General features: G+C 36.1%; 1 long non-coding RNA gene across 1 annotated transcript; it reads right to left on the bottom strand.

The window, feature by feature from the left end:
* Window positions 1–1,622: 1,622 nt before the first annotated feature.
* On the bottom strand, window positions 1,623–6,805 carry LOC127011767 (uncharacterized). The gene is made up of 2 exons (XR_007765086.1): window positions 6,765–6,805; window positions 1,623–1,822 (listed from the first exon to the last, which is right to left on the bottom strand). It is a non-coding gene; the product is annotated as an uncharacterized LOC127011767 (long non-coding RNA).
* Window positions 6,806–11,804: the final 4,999 nt, after the last annotated feature.

Consider the following 11,804-nt stretch of genomic DNA (forward strand, 5'->3'; position numbering starts at 1 on the left):
AGCCTATCAATGTATATCTTTTGAGTCTTCTATTGATTCTATATCTTCTTCAAATTTACTGTAACCTCGAATCACTAAATGTATAAATGTATTAACTGTTAATTTGTTAAGTTAGCTGTCCATAGTAAACTATAAGCCAAATAAATAAATAAATTTTCGGACTAATTTTCCGATCGTTCCTATGGCAGCTATTTTGATAAAATTTAATTTGAAATTCAAAACCAAATAAAAAATGTTATTTCCAAGCGTCGGAGGATATATGTTAAAAACAGCGAAGATATAATATGATATGACTATATGATATAGTCGTCCGATTTTGATAAAATTTAATTCGAAATTCAGAACTAATTTAAAAATGTTATATCTAAGCTTAGAAAGGTATAGAGGTAAAAAACACAAAAGATATACTTTTTTTTTTACTTTTTTCCCCGATAGTTCCTATGAGAGCTATAAGATATAATTGCCGATCCGGCAGGTTCCGATTTATGTACTACCTGCAAACCGATAGCCCGATAGCTTCTCGTCTTGTGACGCTGATCACCTGGGACCATTACTATTCATTTTGTTTATTAATGACCTCCCACAGGTGATGTCCCACTGCACCACATTTATGTATGTCGTTTTCTAATTTAAGCTCACATCTTCTTATTCAGCCTGACCTCAATAAGTTTCAGGCTTGGGCCTCAACAAACTTGTTATCACCAAATTATTCAAAATGCAAAACAATGTCGTTCTTCCGCACTACTTTTCACACAACCTCGTGCACCCTTAGAAACTCCTTATTGGAGCGCCTGGTGAAAATTAATTATTTTTGTGCGTTGTTCGATCAAAAACTTTGTTTCAATAGCCATATCTCAGTTATAGTTAATAAAGCTACTGGCGTCTTAGCCTTTATTAAGCGTTGGGAAAAGCAGTTCAATGATCCGTATACAACTAAATCGTTATACGTAAGCCTAGTTCGCCCAATTATTAAGTACTGTTCTGAGGTATGGAATACCAACAGAACTTAATAGAATCGGTTCGAAAACAATTTTTGTTATTTGCTTTGCGCAACCTTAATTGGGATCATGATCGGCACTCACCACCTTATTTGTGCAGGCTAAAATTGATTGACCTAAACACCTTAAAACACCGCAGATTTTGTAACTGCGTAATATTTTACACAAACTGCTGACCGGTGCGGTGTGTTCTCCTACTCTGTTGAGAGACATAAATATTGCTGTCCCGTCAAGATACACTCGTGCCTTCCGACCTATCCGTCTACCAATTGTGAGATCTAATTTTTCCCTTCATGAACGATTCCGTGTTTTATGTACTTATTATAATTTAGCCTATCAATGTATATCTTTTGAGTCTTCTATTGATTCTATATCTTCTCAAATTTACTGTAACCTCGAATCACTAAATGTATAAATGTATTAACTGTTAATTTGTTAAGTTAGCTGTCCATAGTAAACTATAAGCCAAATAAATAAACAAATTTTCGGACTAATTTTCCGATCGTTCCTATGGCAGCTATTTTGATAAAATTTAATTTGAAATTCAAAACCAAATAAAAAATGTTATTTCCAAGCGTCGGACCATATATGTTAAAAAACACCGAAGATATAATATGATATGACTATATGATATAGTCGTCCGATTTTGATAAAATTTAATTCGAAATTCAGAACTAATTTAAAAATGTTATATCTAAGCTTAGAAAGGTATAGAGGTAAAAAACACCAAAGATATACTTTTTTTTTAATTTTTTCCTCGATAGTTCCTATGAGAGCTATAAGATATAATTGTCCGATCCGGCTGGTTCCGATTTATATACTACCTGCAAACCGATAGCCCGATAGCTTCTGTTCTTGTGACGCTGATCAAGAATATATATACTTTATGGGGTCGGAAACATCTCCTGCACTGCGTTGCATACTTCTGACTGAAATCATTATACCCTCTGCAAGGGTATACAAAAAAATATTTATATTTAACAATAATGGTTTAACATTCTCGTTATTATTTTTTTCATTTTGCTATATATATATTTACTGTTTATATTTTTATATTTTCATGCCTTTTCTCGGCATAGTTTAAGTAATGATATATATTTTTAGCTTTTAATAAAATTTTGTAATGCTTTTCTATGACGAAAAACTCGCCGCAGCTAGCTTTGTCTCGTAATATAGAATATCACTTGAAGAAGCGGTCGCTCAGGCTATTAGGCGGCGAGGGTGACCAAGAACTCCAGTACATCGAAGTTTTTAGTTTGGCGATGCACGCGAGTATCTATGTATGTATTATTATAAATGGGCATTCCGAGATATCAGAAGACCATCAAAAACATGTCGGAACATGCGCTGGTATCTCAAGATAACAACTGGCCTAAAATCTTTGTCCATAGCTGTAGCAGTTCGTTACGTATCTGGAACATCTTATCTAAATTGCCCGACTCTCTCAAGAGCAAGAAACAGATACCTCGGTGCCCCAGTACTGCCATCACTAGGAAACGCCTCCAGCAAGGAACCAGGCGAACTTCTTGCATTCGCCAAAAACACCTCGATCCTTGTGGACATAAAAACTTCTTAACTAATCTCAAGGTTCATACACATCAATCGGACAACTGCGGCTGCTTGAGGACCGTCCGGGTTAACCTAATTTACTAAGCTTCTGGTTTTTTGGAGGTTTCGCCATATTTTCCGTGAACCGCCGTTCACCGTACTGATAATTCAGGAAAGCGCCCATAAAACTTTCATGGCTTCCTAACTCAGACTCTTTATAATTTATGATGGGTTAACTAATTTGTCACTTGGGCAAGATAATTCCATAACAAAATCTAGAGAAAGGATCCTTGACCTAGTTTCCAGATGCGATCCTGTGTCCACACCGGAAGATTGGTAACATCCTGCTCTATATCTAAGCGTTCATATCAATTTTGAAGCTACGAATCATTCCGCCTCACAACGCGTTAAGTGTTTTAGGAAAACTGACTATACGGGATTACATTCCCACTTTGACCGCCTAAACCGCCTATACTCTTTGTTCTTTGGTTTAATGAATCGGTTTGCTCTGCCTTAGATACCTTTGTCCCCGAAGTTACCGTTGGAAACTCATTAAAGCCCCCTTGGTTCTCCAGGCATTTGTCCTACCTTAAAAAAAACAAAATCGCGTCTTTTTAAAAGATATACAAAATCCGGGTCCGCCACAGATTTTTCCCAATATTTTATTGCCCGATCTAATTTCGTAATATCCAATAATCAATGTTATGCTAAGTATATTGTATATATATTGTAGACAAAATATCAGATCTGACCCTAAAAAATTATATTCCTTTGCAATGTCTAAAAGAAAATCTAATGTATTTCCGCCATGTCTCCATTTGGGTAATCTTTCAGAATCTTCCGATATTAACATTTCTAACCTCTTTGCTACTTTCTTTCAATCTACATACTCTTCTCTCTCCTATAACTCATCGACTAGTTATCCATACGCTTTGCCCCACATTAATAATATCCACATTCCACCTTTTAAAATCAGTGACGTTCTAAATGGTATGTTGACTATTGACGAGTCTTTCTCTGCAGGTCCGGGTAAAATTCCGAGTTGCATTATCAAACAGTGTGCTGCATCTCTTTGCGGCCAAATCACTTTTCTACTTAACCTCTCATTGCAACAGTCATTCTTTCCAAGTCTTTGGAAGACATCTTTTTTAATCCCTCTTCATAAGAAAGGTTCTAAAACTGATGTCGGTAACTACCGAGATATTGCCAAGCTGTCTGCGATCCCGAAGCTTTTCGAACGTCTAGTTACCTGTCAGATTCAGCATATGTGTAGTTCAATTATTTCAACCTCCCAACACCGATTTGTTAAGAAACGTTCTACTTCTACGAATCTTCTCGAATTTTCGTGTCTAATTCATTGTAGTTTTCTCCAGAAGAAACAAACAGATGTCTTATTCACTGATTTCAGCAAGGCGTTCGATTCGGTTAACCACTCTTTACTTATTTATAAACTATCTCTCATTGGATTTCCTCCCTACTTACTTGATTGGATTTCGTCATACTTGTCGAATAGATCTCAACGTGTATTGTTCAAAAACGAAGTATCTTCTCTGGTAAATGTTACTTCAGGCGTACCACAAGGTAGTCACCTGGGACCATTACTATTCGTTTTGTTTATTAATGACCTCCCACAGGTGATGTCCCACTGCACCACTTTTATGTTTGCAGCTGATGTGAAAATCTGTATGTCGTTTTCTAATTTAAGCTCACATCTTCTTATTCAGCCTGACCTCAATAAGTTTCAGGCTTGGGCCTCAACAAACTTGTTATCACTAAATTATTCAAAATGCAAAACAATGTCGTTCTTCCGCACTACTTTTCACACAACCTCGTACACCCTTAGAAACTCCTTATTGGAGAGCATGGTGAAAATTAATGATCTTGGTGCGTTGTTCGATCAAAAACTTTGTTTCAATAGCCATATCTCAGTTATAGTTAATAAAGCTACTGGCGTCTTAGCCTTTATTAAGCGTTGGGAAAAAACAGTTCAATGATCCGTATACAACTAAATCGTTATACGTAAGCCTAGTTCGCCCAATTATTGAGTACTGTTCTGAGGTATGGAATACCAACAGAACTAAATAGAATCGGCTCAAAAACAATTTTTGTTATTTGCTTTGCGCAACCTTAATTGGGATCATGATCGGCACTTACCACCTTATTTGTCCAGGCTTAAATTGATTGACCTAAACACCTTAAAACACCGCAGATTTTGTAACGGCGTAATATTTATACACAAACTGCTGACCGGTGCGGTGTGTTCTCCTACTCTGTTGAGAGACATAAATATTGCAGTCCCGTCAAGATACACTCGTGCCTTCCGACCTATCCTTCTACCAATTGTGAGATCTTATTTTTCCCTTCATGAACCATTCCGTGTTTTATGTACTTATTATAATTAAGCCTATCAATGTATATCTTTTGAGTCTTCTATTGATTCTATATCTTCTTCAAATTTACTGTAACCTCGAATCACTAAATGTATAAATGTATTAACTGTTAATTTGTTAAGTTCGCTGTCCATAGTAAACTATAAGCCAAATAAATAAATAAATTTTCGGACTAATTTTCCGATCGTTCCTATGGCAGCTATTTTGATAAAATTTAATTTGAAATTCAAAACCAAATAAAAAATGTTATTTCCAAGCGTCGGAGGATATATGTTAAAAACAGCGAAGATATAATATGATATGACTATATGATATAGTCGTCCGATTTTGATAAAATTTAATTCGAAATTCAGAACTAATTTAAAAATGTTATATCTAAGCTTAGAAAGGTATAGAGGTAAAAAACACCAATGATATACTTCTTTATTTAATTTTTTCCCCGATAGTTCCTATGAGAGCTATAAGATATAATTGCCGATCCGGCTGGTTCCGATTTATGTACTACCTGCAAACCGATAGCCCGATAGCTTCTCGTCTTGTGACGCTGATCACCTGGGACCATTACTATTCATTTTGTTTATTAATGACCTCCCACAGGTGATGTCCCACTGCACCACTTTTATGTATGTCGTTTTCTAATTTAAGCTCACATCTTCTTATTCAGCCTGACCTCAATAAGTTTCAGGCTTGGGCCTCAACAAACTTGTTATCACCAAATTATTCAAAATGCAAAACTATGTCGTTCTTCCGCACTACTTTTCACACAACCTCGTACACCCTTAGAAACTCCTTATTGGAGCGCCTGGTGAAAATTAATTATTTTTGTGCGTTGTTCGATCAAAAACATTGTTTCAATAGCCATATCTCAGTTATAGTTAATAAAGCTACTGGCGTCTTAGCCAAGCGTTGGGAAAAACAGTTCAATGATTCGTATACAACTAAATCGTTATACGTAAGCCTAGTTCGCCCAATTATTGAGTACTGTTCTGAGGTATGGAATACCAACAGAACTAAATAGAATCGGCTCAAAAACAATTTTTGTTATTTGCTTTGCGCAACCTTAATTGGGATCATGATCGGCACTTACCACCTTATTTGTCCAGGCTTAAATTGATTGACCTAAACACCTTAAAACACCGCAGATTTTGTAACGGCGTAATATTTATACACAAACTGCTGACCGGTGCGGTGTGTTCTCCTACTCTGTTGAGAGACATAAATATTGCAGTCCCGTCAAGATACACTCGTGCCTTCCGACCTATCCTTCTACCAATTGTGAGATCTTATTTTTCCCTTCATGAACCATTCCGTGTTTTATGTACTTATTATAATTAAGCCTATCAATGTATATCTTTTGAGTCTTCTATTGATTCTATATCTTCTTCAAATTTACTGTAACCTCGAATCACTAAATGTATAAATGTATTAACTGTTAATTTGTTAAGTTCGCTGTCCATAGTAAACTATAAGCCAAATAAATAAATAAATTTTCGGACTAATTTTCCGATCGTTCCTATGGCAGCTATTTTGATAAAATTTAATTTGAAATTCAAAACCAAATAAAAAATGTTATTTCCAAGCGTCGGAGGATATATGTTAAAAACAGCGAAGATATAATATGATATGACTATATGATATAGTCGTCCGATTTTGATAAAATTTAATTCGAAATTCAGAACTAATTTAAAAATGTTATATCTAAGCTTAGAAAGGTATAGAGGTAAAAAACACCAATGATATACTTCTTTATTTAATTTTTTCCCCGATAGTTCCTATGAGAGCTATAAGATATAATTGCCGATCCGGCTGGTTCCGATTTATGTACTACCTGCAAACCGATAGCCCGATAGCTTCTCGTCTTGTGACGCTGATCACCTGGGACCATTACTATTCATTTTGTTTATTAATGACCTCCCACGGGTGATGTCCCACTGCACCACTTTTATGTATGCAGATGATGTGAAAATCTGTATGTCGTTTTCTAATTTAAGCTCACAACTTCTTATTCAGCATGACCTCAATAAGTTTCAGGCTTGGGCCTCAACAAACTTGTTATCACCAAATTATTCAAAATGCAAAACAATGTCGTTCTTCCGCACTACTTTTCACACAACCTCGTGCACCCTTAGAAACTCCTTATTGGAGCGCCTGGTGAAAATTAATTATTTTTGTGCGTTGTTCGATCAAAAACTTTGTTTCAATAGCCATATCTCAGTTATAGTTAATAAAGCTACTGGCGTCTTAGCCTTTATTAAGCGTTGGGAAAAGCAGTTCAATGATCCGTATACAACTAAGTCGTTATACGTAAGCCTAGTTCGCCCAATTATTGAGTACTGTTCTGAGGTATGGAATACCAACAGAACTTAATAGAATCGGTTCAAAAAATATTTTTGTTATTTGCTTTGCGCAACCTTTATTGGGATCATGATCGGCACTTACCACCTTATTTGTCCAGGCTTAAATTGATTGACCTAAACACCTTAAAACACCGCAGATTTTGTAACGGCGTAATATTTATACACAAACTGCTGACCGGTGCGGTGTGTTCTCCTACTCTGTTGAGAGACATAAATATTGCAGTCCCGTCAAGATACACTCGTGCCTTCCGACCTATCCGTCTACCAATTGTGAGATCTAATTTTTCCCTTCATGAACCATTCCGTGTTTTATGTACTTATTATAATTTAGCCTATCAATGTAAATTATATGATATAGTCGTCCGATTTTGATAAAATTTAATTTGAAATTCAAAACCAAGTAAAAAATGTTATTTCCAAGCGTCGGAGGATATAAGTTTAACAAATACCGAAGATATAAAATGATATGACTATATGATATAGTCGTCCGATTTTGATAAAATTTAATTCGAAATTCAGAACTAATTTAAAAATGTTATATCCAAGCTTAGAAAGGTATAGAGGTAAAAAACACCAAAGATATACTTTTTTTTTAATTTTTTCCTCGATAGTTCCTATGAGAGCTATAAGATATAATTGTCCGATCCGGCTGGTTCCGATTTATATACTACCTGCAAACCGATAGCCCGATAGCTTCTCGTCTTGTGACGCTGATCAAGAATATATATACTTTATGGGGTCGGAAACATCTCCTGCACTGCGTTGCAAACTTCTGACTGAAATGTATAATCTGCAAGGGTATACAAAAAAATATTTATATTTAACAATAATGGTTTAAAATTCTCGTTATTATTTATTTCATTTTGCTATATATATATTTACTGTTTATATTTTTATATTTTCATGCCTTTTCTCGGCATAGTTTAAGTAATGCTATATATTTCTAGCTTTTAATAAAATTTTGTAATGCTTTTCTATGACGAAAAACTCGCCGCAGCTAGCTTTGTCTCGTAATATAGAATATCACTTGAAGAAGGGGTCGCTCAGGCTATTAGGCGGCGAGGGTGACCAAGAACTCCAGTACATCGAAGTTTTTAGTTTGGCGATGCACGCTATGTATGTATTATTATAAATGGGCATTCCGAGATATCAGAAGACCATCAAACACATGTCGGAACATGCGCTGGTATCTCAAGATAACAACTGGCCTAAAATCTTTGTCCATAGGTGTAGCAGTTCGTTACGTATCTGGAACATCTTATCTAAATTGCCCGACTCTCTCAAGAGCAAGAAACAGATACCTCGGTGCCCCAGTACTGCCATCACTAGGAAACGCCTCCAGCAAGGAACCAGGCGAACTTCTTGCATTCGCCAAAAACACCTCGATCCTTGTGGACATAAAAACTTCTTAACTAATCTCAAGGTTCATACACATCAATCGGACAGCTGCGGCTGCTTGAGGACCGTCCGGGCTAACCTAATTTACTAAGCTTCTGGTTGTTTGGAGGTTTCGCCATATTTTCCGTGAACCGCCGTTCACCGTACTGATAATTCAGGAAAGCGCCCATAAAACTTTCATGGCTTCCTAACTTAGACTCTTTATAATTTATGATGGGTTAACTAATTTGTCACTTGGGCAAGTTAATTCAATAAAAAAATCTAGAGAAAGGATCTTGACCTAATTTTTGTTAGCGATGTGTCTGTGGCAACCGTTTCCAGATGCGATCCTGTGTCCACACCGGAAGATTGGTAACATCCTGCTCTATATCTAAGCGTTCATATCAATTTTGAAGCTACGAATCAATCTGCCTCACAACGCGTTAAGTGTTTTAGGAAAACTGACTATACGGGATTACATTCCCAATTTGACCGCCTAACTGGTCGACCTTATACTCTTTGATCTTTGGTTAAATAAATCGGTTTGCTCTGCCTAAGATACCTTTATTCCCGAAGTTACCGTTGGAAACTCATTAAAGCCTCCTTGGTTCTCCAGGCATTTGTCCTACATTAAAAATAGAAAATCGCGTCTTTTTAAAAGATATACAAAATCCGGGTCCGCCACAGATTTTTCCCAATATGTTATTGCCCGATCTAATTTCGTAATATCCAATAATCAATATTATGCTAAGTATATTGCTGAATGTAGACAAAATATCAGATCTGACCCTAAAAAATTATATTCCTCTGTAATGTCTAAAAGAAAATCTAATGTATTCCGCCATGTCTCCATTTGGGTAATCTTTCAGAATCTTCCGATATTAACATTTCTAACCTCTTTGCTACTTTATTTCAATCTACATACTCTTCTCTCTCCTATAACTCATCTACTAGTTATCCATACGCTTCGCCCCACATTAATAATATCCACATTCCACCTTTTAAAATCAGTGACGTTCTAAATGGTATGTTGACTATTGACGAGTCTTTCTCTGCAGGTCCGGGTAAAATTCCGAGTTGCATTATCAAACAGTGTGCTGCATCTCTTTGCGGCCAAATCACTTTTCTACTTAACCTCTCATTGCAACAGTCCTTCTTTCCAAGTCTTTGGAAGACACCTTTTTTAATCCCTCTTCATAAGAAAGGTTCTAAAACTGATGTCGGTAACTACCGAGATATTGCCAAGCTGTCTGCGATCCCGAAGCTTTTCGTACGTCTAGTTACCTGTCAGATTCAGCATAAGTGTAGTTCAATTATTTCAACCTCCCAACACCGATTTGTTAAGAAACGTTCTACTTCTACGAATCTTCTCGAATTTTCGTGTCTAATTCATTGTAGTTTTCTCCAGAAGAAACAAACAGATGTCTTATTCACTGATTTCAGCAAGGCGTTCGATTCGGTTAACCACTCTTTACTTATTTATAAACTATCTCTCATTGGATTTCCTCCCTACTTACTTGATTGGATTTCGTCATATTTCACACAACCTCGTACACCCTCAGAAACTCCTTATTGGAGCGCCTGGTGAAAATTAATTATCTTGGTGCGTTGTTCGATCAAAAACTTTGTTTCAATAGCCATATCTCAGTTATAGTTAATAAAGCTACTGGCGTCTTAGCCTTTATTAAGCGTTGGGAAAAGCAGTTCAATGATCCGTATACAACCAAATCGTTATACGTAAGCCTAGTTCGCCCAATTATTGAGTACTGTTCTGAGGTATGGAATACCAACAGAACTTAATAGAATCGGTTTAAAAAAAAATTTTTGTTATTTGCTTTGCGCAACCTTAATTGGGATCATGATCGACACTCACCACCTTATTTGTCCAGGCTAAAATTGATTGACCTAAACACCTTAAAACACCGCAGATTTTGTAACGGCGTAATATTTATACACAAACTGCTGACCGGTGCGGTGTGTTCTCCTACTCTGTTGAGAGACATAAATATTGCAGTCCCGTCAAGATACACTCGTGCCTTCCGACCTATCCGTCTACCAATTGTGAGATCTAATTTTTCCCTTCATGAACCATTCCGTGTTTTATGTACTTATTATAATTTAGCCTATCAATGTAAATTATATGATATAGTCGTCCGATTTTGATCAAATTTAATTTGAAATTCAAAACCAAATAAAAAATGTTATTTCCAAGCGTCGGAGGATATATGTTAAAAACAGCAAAGATATAATATGATATGACTATATGATATAATCGTCCGATTTTGATAAAATTTAATTCGAAATTCAGAACTAATTTAAAAATGTTATATCCAAGCTTAGAAAGGTATAGAGGTAAACAACACCAAAGATATACTTTTTTAAAATTTTTTTCCCGATAGTTCCTATGGAAGCTATAAGATATAATTGTCCGATCCGGCTGGTGCCGATTTATATACTACCTGCAAACCGATAGCCCGATAGCTTCTCGTCTTGTGACGCTGATCAAGAATATATATACTTTATGGGGTCGGAAACATCTCCTGCACTGCGTTGCAAACTTCTGACTGAAATCATTATACCCTCTGCAAAGATATCAAAAAAATATTTATATTTAACAATAATGGTTTAAAATTCTCGTTATTATTTATTTCATTTTGCTATATATATATTTACTGTGTATATTTTTATATTTTCATGCCTTTTCTCGGCATAGTTTAAGTAATGCTTTATATTTCTAGCTTTTAATAAAATTTTGTAATGCTTTTCTATGACGAAAAACTCGCCGCAGCTAGCTTTGTCTCGTAATATAGAATATCACTTGAAGAAGGGGTCGCTCAGGCTATTAGGCGGCGAGGGTGACCAAGAACTCCAGTACATCGAAGTTTTTAGTTTGGCGATGCACGCGAGTATCTATGTATGTATTATTATAAATGGGCATTCCGAGATATCAGAAGACCATCAAACACATGTCTGAACATGCGCTGGTATCTCAAGATAACAACTGGCCTAAAATCTTTGTCCATAGGTGTAGCAGTTCGTTACGTATCTGGAACATCTTATATGCAATTGCCCGACTCTCTCAAGAGCAAGAAACAGATACCTCGGTGCCCCAGTACTGCCATCACTAGGAAACG

The sequence above is a fragment of the Drosophila biarmipes genome, unplaced genomic scaffold (assembly GCF_025231255.1).
Source record: "Drosophila biarmipes strain raj3 unplaced genomic scaffold, RU_DBia_V1.1 ptg000008l, whole genome shotgun sequence".
Classification (NCBI taxonomy): Eukaryota; Metazoa; Arthropoda; class Insecta; order Diptera; family Drosophilidae; genus Drosophila; species Drosophila biarmipes.